Raw genomic sequence first — 9,642 nt, 5'->3', positions numbered from 1 at the left:
TATTGTAGTAAAATATACATAAAATTTACCATTCTAATCAGTTTTAGGTCTACTGCTCAGTACACCTAATTCACATTGTTATTAAACACATTCACATTGTTGTGCGACCATCACCGCCATCCATCTCTAGAACTTTTTCATCTTCCCAAACTTAAAAGCTGTACCCATTCAACAATAACTCCCCATTCCCTCCTCCCCACAGCCCCTGGCATCCACTATTCTATTTTCTGTGTCTATGAATTTGTCTACTCTAGGCACCTCATATAAGTAGAATCATACAACATTTATCCTTTTGTGTCTGGCTTATTTCACTCAGCATTATGTCTTTAAGTTTAATCCATGTTGTAGCACGTGTCAGAATTTCCTTCCTTTTAAAGGCTGAATAATATTCCATTGTGTGTATACACCACCATTCAATCCTCAATGGACATTTTGATTATTTCCACTTTTCAGCCACTGTGAATAATGCTACTATGACCATGGATGTGCAAATATCTGTCTGAGTCTCTGCTTTCAATTTTGTTGGGTATATACCCAGAAGTGGGACTGCTGGATAAAATGCTAATTCTATATTTAATTGTTTGAGGAACAGCCATATTGTTTTCCACAGCAGCTGCACTATTTCACATTCATACCAACAATGCACGAGTTTCAATTTCTCCACATCCTCATCAACACTTGTTACTTTCTGATTGTTTGATAACAGGCATCGTAATGGGTGTTAAGAGAAATGCTAGATTTTGACTGACTCTAAGAAAAAACTATCTTACTATAAATTCTGTCCAATTAGAATCTGCCTCATTACTAAAGATGATCAAGTCAGAAGTTAGGCTAGATACGTTCTAACCCACTTCCAAAATCAGGAGTCTATAAATCTGTGACACAATCATATTTGAGGGCCTTATTTACTTTTTGGTCTGATGTGTATAAGAAAAAAACAATGTATGAGTTACAGTGATTCATTGGGAGTTATGTATATATAGAGGGGAGATTTCAAACTGATGATGTACAGATCTGACCTACAGATGTATTTTATTTGGTATATGCATCCTACTACTTGAAGATTTCTCAATAACGTTTAGATTCCCTGCTTCCCTTGAAAGATGGGGAGACACACAACAAAGGGTCCACAGTCCCTGGAGTGGAAAAAGAGAAGGTGCCCTCACTGCCCTGTTCAACAGCGTATAACCCACTCCCAGCCTAGCCCCTGTTGTCCATTTAGACAAGCTACTCAATTACAATGAATGGTGAATTTAGGTGACTTATATACTTAAAGAGCTTTCAATAAGGTACAAGCTCTTTGACCAAAGCAACTGAAATAAGAGATATTATCACATTTATTATTTTTCCCAATGTTCAGATGTTCAATTATTTTGTTTTGTTAATTTTTCATCAAAAGTAAGTGGATAAAGTCTAAGGTGTTACCATTAGAGCTTTTTAAAAAAAGATCACGATGACTTGTCATTATGATATTTGTTCTACGAGAGCAAGGACTGCGGTTCCTGTGGCTCTTTTTTCACAGCATATACCCAAAGTATAGATGGTGTAGGATAGTATTAGCCATTACTATGGATGTAATGTTACTATTAAGTATTGAGTATATTTTGTGGTGAGTTGAATGCAATTGTCTAACATCGTAACTAACAGAGTGACACAGGTACTTAAAATAATGTATAATTAAAAGCGTTCATTCATTCAAAGCACATCGGGACAACTAGACTTGTCTTGTGACTTTAGCCCTTTCAAGGGTAAGATTTCAACCTAAGGTTTGGTTAAACATTATCAAAATTTGTATATGTGGGCCTTGTTTTCTTTTGTTTGGGTTTGATTTGGCTTTTTGGTATAAAAATCCTTTTCTGAATTCAGAGAAAGCCCAAGCTTATGAAACAAATTTTGTTTTTAATGTTGCTGCTGTTTAAATTTTGCTTGCCTATCCATTTGTTCTGGGTAAAGAGAAGTGTTAAAGAGAAAGGGTAGTCCTCATTCAGAACTATACTTTTCCGTAGGACTATAATGTAGGCTTGAAAGTAATCCAGTGTGGGTTATGATTTATGTCAGATGAATGCCAAATAATACTGGGTCATTTATTTTGTTTCAGGCACAACAATGGGGGTAGAGGAGGAAGAATAGATTGGTTTAAAACAAATCAAATCATGAAAACCTCAATAAATGTTTTATAGGTGAAATTTATAACTGAATGAATGCCACAATGCCTAAAATTCCTGCTATTAAAGTCACTGCTCTGGATTAAAGCATGGGGAATCCAGAAAGCAGAGGTAATATATTCAAACTTTTCCTCTGGTAGCCAAAGAAAATGAAACCTCATCCTCTGGGAACCTAGGGAAGGAGCTTGAAGAGGTTTCCGGGCAAAATTTCTTTGAGACTTTGCATTTTGACTTAAAATTCACACAGAGTTTGGACCTCCTGGCATAGCCCATGCCATCAGGAGCAGTTACTGTGCGTAGGGCTTCACATACAGGATTCACTTCAATCCAAGGCCAATCTCGTAGGATGAGGACAATGCTGTCATCACCCCCATCTTCCATGACAGAAACCAAGCTACATGGTTAATCTAACCATATCTTATTAAATTTTGTTTTAAATTATTTGAAAGTTCAATTACTTAACTTTTCCCCAATAAATATCTGAGAGAAAGGAGCATTCTAGAAAGATAGCCAGGTTTATTCTAGGATATCTTGTACTTCCTGGTTACTTTATATATATCCTTATTGGAAAAAAACATGAAAACAAGCTATTTGTACTGCTGCAGACATTGGCTTGGAGCAGCTAATATATTTATTTTATTTTATTTTTTTAAAGATTTTATTTTTTTTTTCCTTTTTCTCCCCAAAGTCCCCCGGTACATAGTTGTATATTCTTCGTTGTGGGTCCTTCCAGTTGCAGCATGTGGGCCGCTGCCTCAGCGTGGTTTGATGAGCAGTGCCATGTCCGCGTCCAGGATTCGAACCAATGAAACACCAGGCCGCCTGCAGCGGAGCGCTAGAACTTAACCACTCGGCCACGGGGCCAGCCCCTATATTTATTATTTTTAAATTAAAAAATTATAGCAATATATTACAATAATGTGTACAACAAAAGAGAAAAAAATGAACAACTCTCATTATCCCATTGGCTACCATTTTTGGGGAATAAAAGTATGAGGAGGTGTTGGGAAATGGGGGGATAAAAGGAACAGTTATATTTGGAATGAAGGAAGTCTACGGCCCCACCTACCAGGAGAGGGTTACTTCGGTGAGCAGCACAGTGGGCATTTCTAGGTGCAAAAGAAGTAGCGCTGCTGGGAGAGCAAAAGGGCAGCCAGAAGCTGCAAGTGGAGTAGGAGAAAGGACGGAGGAGATGCAAGAAGCAGGTCCTGGAGGGAAACATCCCCCAACTGGCAGTTTTGCTTAGGTCACCTCGAATTTGTTCAGAGCGTGGAACTGAGATGGTCCTAGCTCCTGGAAGACCAAGACTTTCCTTTGGACAACTGATTCAGCTTGCTCTTTTATTTTTCCCATCTATTATATTAGTCAGCTGAGACTGCCATAACCAAATACTAGAGACCAGGTAGCTTAAACAACAGAAATTTATTTTCTCACAGTTCTGGAAGCTAGAAGTCTGAGATCAGGATGCCAGCATAGTCAGGTTCTGGTGAGGACTCTCTTCCTGGCTTGCAGATGGCCGCCATCTTGCTGTGTCCTCATATGACCTTTCTTTAGAGAGGCAGAGAGAGAAAACCCCTGAGAGAGAGGGGGGAGCATTAATAAAGGCACTAATTCCATCTTAAGGGCTCCATCTTCATGACCTCATGTAAACCTAATTGTCTTCCAAAGGCCCAGTCTCAAATACCATCACAGTGGGGGTTAGGGCTTCAACATATGACTTTTGAGTGGACACAGTTCAGTTCATAGCATCTACTAACTATGTGTCTAGTATTGGACTGGGCATTCTCTGTCCTCAGAGTTCTTGGCTGGCCTGGAGAATATCTGTACTGTAAAGATTGAAAAAAATCATCTTAGTTTTATGAGGCATAACAGAGAAGGGTTAACTAAAATAAGCCCTGGAGTTTTGCAGACTCTACAGGGTCAGGGATTATATCTCTATTTGCCTCCCATAGCACTCCCCGTGGCTTGTGCAGTGTCTGGCACAGAGCAGTATTCATTAAACATTTCATGAATAAATGAATGAATGAATGAATGAATGAAAAGAGACTGAATCAGTCTAGGTTCAGGCAGTGAGCAGAATTCACCTCAAATGAAGAGCCTTTAATGAAGGGATGGCTTAAAGAGGTGTGGGTAAATTTAAGGGGACAAATAAGGGCTGGTGAGGCATCCAGAAACTCACAGTGATGGAAGGCCATTACCACCTCTAGGGCTGAAGGAACAAGGGAAAGAAATAGTGTATCCTGAGTCCAGTGAAGTCTGAGCTGTGTGCAGAAGCTGTATTCATAGAGGGACAGAATTACAGCCAGAGACAAGGCGTCAAAGCAGTTGAGGGAGGAAAGAAGAAATATTCTTCTCTTTATCCCCTCCCACTCTTTGGCCTCCTACAAGTACCTCCTGCTGGCTGAACCCAAGTGTACGTCAAGCCAGCCAGGGAGGTTGGGTGATGCTGTCACTGGAGGTCAATTCCTGGGGCACAGAACATGGCAGAGGAGGGAGGGGAACTGGGGGAGGCAAAGGTAGAAGAATGGGCACAATGCTCCTCCCACATTGCACAGGGAATTCAATGTCCTTTTCTGCTCGTCTGTGTTCTGGTTACTTTTAGAGATTACTTTGCTGTCTTTAATAACGTAACAATTGATATCTACGTGGGAGCTCATATTTGTCTTTCAGGGAACTGGAAGCAACATTTCCTGGGGAGGGTACAGGGGCATCTGGGTTTACTCTTTCCTTATTAGACAAAAGCTGGGAATCTCTGGGCCTCTAGGGCGTGATACATGGCCCATCTCTTCTTCAGGCATCTGTCTGATTGATGTAGTGAGATCCCTAGGCTGAAGTACTATACTAGTCATCGAATTAAAATGTCTATAGTCCCGAGTGAAAGTGGTCTAATTATACGACTTTGAGCAATTTCTTGCCTGGGCCATGCCTCAGTTTCCCCAGCCATAAAGTGAACAAAGAAATCGTTCCAAGAGTTGACGTAAAGATGAATTAGATAGCCCTTACTGAGACAGTATGTTATTTTTCCCTCCATATGTAACTATGTTGACTCTCAGACAGAAATAACTGCTAACAAAACACTTATATTATGCAAAAGTCACAGCAAAGCTTCCCCTGGATACCCTACAAAGAAGCAAACTCTCTGAGGAGTCGGAATACGTAGAAAAGCAGTCAGCAACCTAACCTTTCTCTAAGACAACAAACAGCCTGGCACAAATGGAGCTTGAACCTCCTGGGGTGCAAATTTCTAGAGGCATGACCTTTGGAAATTAAGTAATTCCTGTGATGCCTGTTGTCTGCTTCTCAGGACATCTTTCCTAAGAACTATATGGCAGCCAGTGCTCTGTGCTCAGTGGGAAGAAGACGGGTGCCAAAGCAGCCTTGATCTGTGAGTCTTTTGCAAAATAAAATGTCCATGATGCAGGTCCTCTCTCAGAGCGCCACTGCACACTAACTCGTTAATCCACTCCCCAGGGTCTGTTTACTAGAAGGACCCTTGATGAACCAGTTGTGCTTCGGATCCCAGGCCAACTATGTGTAGCATAGTTTATCTACTCTGTTCCTTCCTGTTGTTTTGAGCAATTGGTAGGTATCATTTTCTGTCCTGAACAGCCACGAAGTTCCATTTTTCCCACTGTCCCTCAGATATGGACTACTGAATGCAACATGGAAGGCGGATGAGGTTTCAGAAGCTGCTGCTGTAAGATGCCCATCCTTCCAACGTGAAAATGACCCTGTTGATCTGCTGTCAGGCAGCTGGGTTGGGTGACTCATGGTTTGTGCTTTAAGGGTAATAGATTTGCACTGATGCATTGACATCTTTCCCAGGTGCCTGTGAACCCCACTGAAAGACTTTTGTAAGACAATTGGCCAAGGCTAACATTGGAATGTGATCTGAAGTTGGGCTTCATAAACACTCTTTTCATGAAGGTATAAACATTTTATTTTGAAATGTCTGCAGTGTTTCTGCTCAGAAAATGTAACACCTCCTCTCCGTTGCTTTTTTTTTAAATAATTTTTTTAAAGGTTTCCAATGTTTAATCAATATTTATATTCTCGGTATAGAGTTTATCTTGATGGTTTGTGGAGATTTTTTTTGACTTTTAAAAGTTTCTTTCTAGCCCCCATAGCCACCCTTTAAACACATTTAAAAGAACCTTCCAGAAAGTAATAAAATAATATCAAACCTATGCTGAATTTCCCATGTACAATACTTAAAAGCGCTCAATTTCCTCATTTGGTGTGTTCCTATATCAAGTTCTGGTTTGCAAAATTGGTTTGCTTAAATCCATTAGGATGCACAAATATGTCTTCACATCATCCTTTGTTTGAGCTCCAATTTTCTGGAATAGCAGACTGTCACTAGTCAGAGCTCAGCTAGGAGCATCACCCAACATTTCAGGCCCTCCAGTTCCTCATCTGTGAAATATCAGAGCTAAACCAAGTCATCTGCAAGCCACCTTCTGGCCATAAAGTTCTATGATTCTCACTTGAAGCTCTATTTTTTCTCCCTTATTGAAAATACTAAAGTATGAGATTAAATGATGGAAGAGGGAGAGCATTTAATACCTAACTCCCATGGTATTATCATTTACTGCTTTATATGAAAGGACTTTTAATTCCATAAAAAGGCACAGTCAACCTTTCAACAACCAAAAAGACACAATTGGAGCTCAAGGTAACTTGGTCTTACTTCCCATGAGATACCCAACTACATAAAATCTGGCAAAAAATGGATGGAGGCAGAGTGGCGTGACTAGAGACTACAGATAGGAGTCATAGAGGAAAGAGTATAAGGAGAAGCCACAGGAAGCTTTTCGATTGGCTTCTGCTCCCATTTTATTTGCTGATCAACAAAAATCATGATTCCTGGTGTGTTATAATTTTGTTCTTTGTTATTCTTCTATTATGCCACACAGTGCTGTAGTCTAAGGAAGAAGTTGCTTGACACGTGAGTTGGGTAAACAACCTTGCCAAGATGCCCCAGGTGTGTGAAGCATAGTGGATGAAGGAGACAGGAGCAGAATTGACAAAGGGAAAGAGAGACATTGTAGAGAAACTGAACCAGAGCTGACTGCAGCCAGAGAGAGGAGCTGTGAGAGAAGCCACAATGCATGAGGGGACTTGCAAGGAGACAGCAGTATGATTTGAGGCAGGTCAGAGGGTGACTGGGTCAGGCGGCAAAGAAGTACATTAAGCGACCAGACAAATCAGTTGGAAAAATGCATGAAAGTGGGGAGCAGCTGCTTAGGAGAGTTTTTATCCAGGCAGATAACAAATAAAGGCCCAGGGAAGCCAAATTGATAGAGATGCTAAGAAGCCTAGCAAATGAGGATTGGGAGACAAGAGTTTTAGTCTCAAGTGGGAGTTTGGAATAAATAAGGAAAGACTGAGTGATCCAATCATTAGAGCTGACAGGAAGGACCAAGTGAGAGAAACATAGACCACAGAGATGAGGATCTTACCCAATCTAAACATGACTTGTACTCTGAGATGGTGTTGAGCTGAAGAACTATTGGGAAGATGTTTAAGGGAAAGAATCCAAGCACATAAATCTGGATGAAAGACACCCAAAATGCCTAGAAGTGTTTCCTTTGCCTGATTCTCTGTCAGGTCACGTGCTTGCATATCCACTACTTTTGAAAGCACGGATTATGCAAATTGTGACAAAACTTGCTGACCCCAGCCAGGCCCCCACCTCCTAAGAATATAAGTGTAGATTACAGTAAAATTCTCCCCCTCTGTAAACGATGGCTGGTCTTCGTCACCAGATACTGATTTACAACACTTGAGGTCCAGGCCAGGAGAGACGCCAGACCCATATCTGCTCTGGAACAAGCACTCATTATTTAAAATGTCAGTCTTGGAGCACTTTTAGGGTAAAGAGTGTCCCTGTCTTAACTCTCGAGGCAGATGGCTCAGGCCCTGGAAAAAAGGAAAGAGCCTCGCTGCCTGTGCTTTCCTAAAGGGTCTGAGGGTGGAAGAGGCCTGGGCCCTCTGTTCAGAGTAACCAGCCTCTCCACACAGCTGGACAACCTGTTTCAACAGGACTTGGTGAATACAAATACCTATTTCTCTGTGACAGTCCATTTTATGTGTCAACTGGACTAGGCTAAGGGGTGCCCAGATAGCTGGTAAAACATTACTTCTGAGTATGTCTGTGAGGGTGTTTCTAGAAGAGATTCGCATTTGAAGCCATAGACTGAGTAAAGAAGATGGCCCTTACCAATGTAAGTGGGTGTCATCCAATCCACTGAGGGACTGGATAGAACAAAAAGGCGGAGGAAGGGCGAATTCACTCTTTCTGCTGGAGCTGAGACATCCATCTTCTTCTGACCTTGGACATTAGAGCTCCTGGTTCTCAGGCTTTCAGACTCAACCCAGGACTTATACCATTGGCCCCCCCAACAGTGCTCAGGCCTTTAGAGTTGGACTGAATTACAGTACTGGCTTGCCTGGTTCTCTCTATCGCAGATGGCAGATCATGCAACCTCTAGGCCTCCATAACTTCATGAACCAATCTTTATAATTAATAAATAAACAAATAAAATATATATTGGTATGAGGGCTGGCACAGTGGCACAGTGGTTAAGTTTGCGTGCTCTGCTTCAGCAGCCGGGGTTCACTGGTTTGGATGTCCGGTGCAGACCTACATATGGCTTATAAAGCCACACTGTGGCAGGTGTCCCACATATAAAATAGAGAAAGATGGGCACAGGTGTTAGCTCAGGGCCAGTCTTCCTCAGCAAAAAGAGGAGGATTGGCAGCAGATGTTAGCTCAGGGTTAATCTTCCTCACACACACACATACACACAAATATATATATAGGTCTGTTTCTCTGGAGAACCCTGACTAACACATCCTCTCACAAAGATCTCATCAGAGGAACCAAGCTTGGGGCACACAAAACCAACTGTCAGCTCCTGGAGTGAAGTGGGCTTCATTCTCTAAGAAGTATAAATATATTTACAGTTGAGTTCCAAGACCTCTAGTAAAATATCCCTAGAAATTCTCTTTTCTCTTTAACTACATCTCAATTAATTTCTAGGGCAGTAGTTTTCAAATTTTTTGGAATTAGGACTCCTTTACATTCATAAAAGTTACTGAGGGCCCCAAAGAACTTTTGTTTATTTGGGTTATATCTATTGACATTTACTATATTACACATTAAAACTGAAATTTTTAAAATATTTATTTATTAATTCATATATAACAATAACAAACACAAGTTAACACATTCTTATGAAAAATAACTATAGTTTTCAAAACAAAAAGTGTAGTGAGAAGAGTGGCACTATTTTACATTTCTGCAAATCTCCATAATGTCTGACTTACTAGAAGACACCTGGGTTCTCATATCAGCTTCTGCATTCAATCTGTTGTGATACGTTACTCTGGGTAAAGACAAACATGAGGAAAAGCAAGCATTACATATGTATGTAGTTGGAAGAAGGAGTATTTTAATAGCTTTTTCAGATAA

Source organism: Equus quagga, chromosome 3, assembly GCF_021613505.1.
Source record: "Equus quagga isolate Etosha38 chromosome 3, UCLA_HA_Equagga_1.0, whole genome shotgun sequence".
NCBI classification, from domain to species: domain Eukaryota; kingdom Metazoa; phylum Chordata; class Mammalia; order Perissodactyla; family Equidae; genus Equus; species Equus quagga.
The sequence above is the reverse complement of the archived record's forward strand: the minus strand, read 5'-3'. Positions refer to the sequence as shown.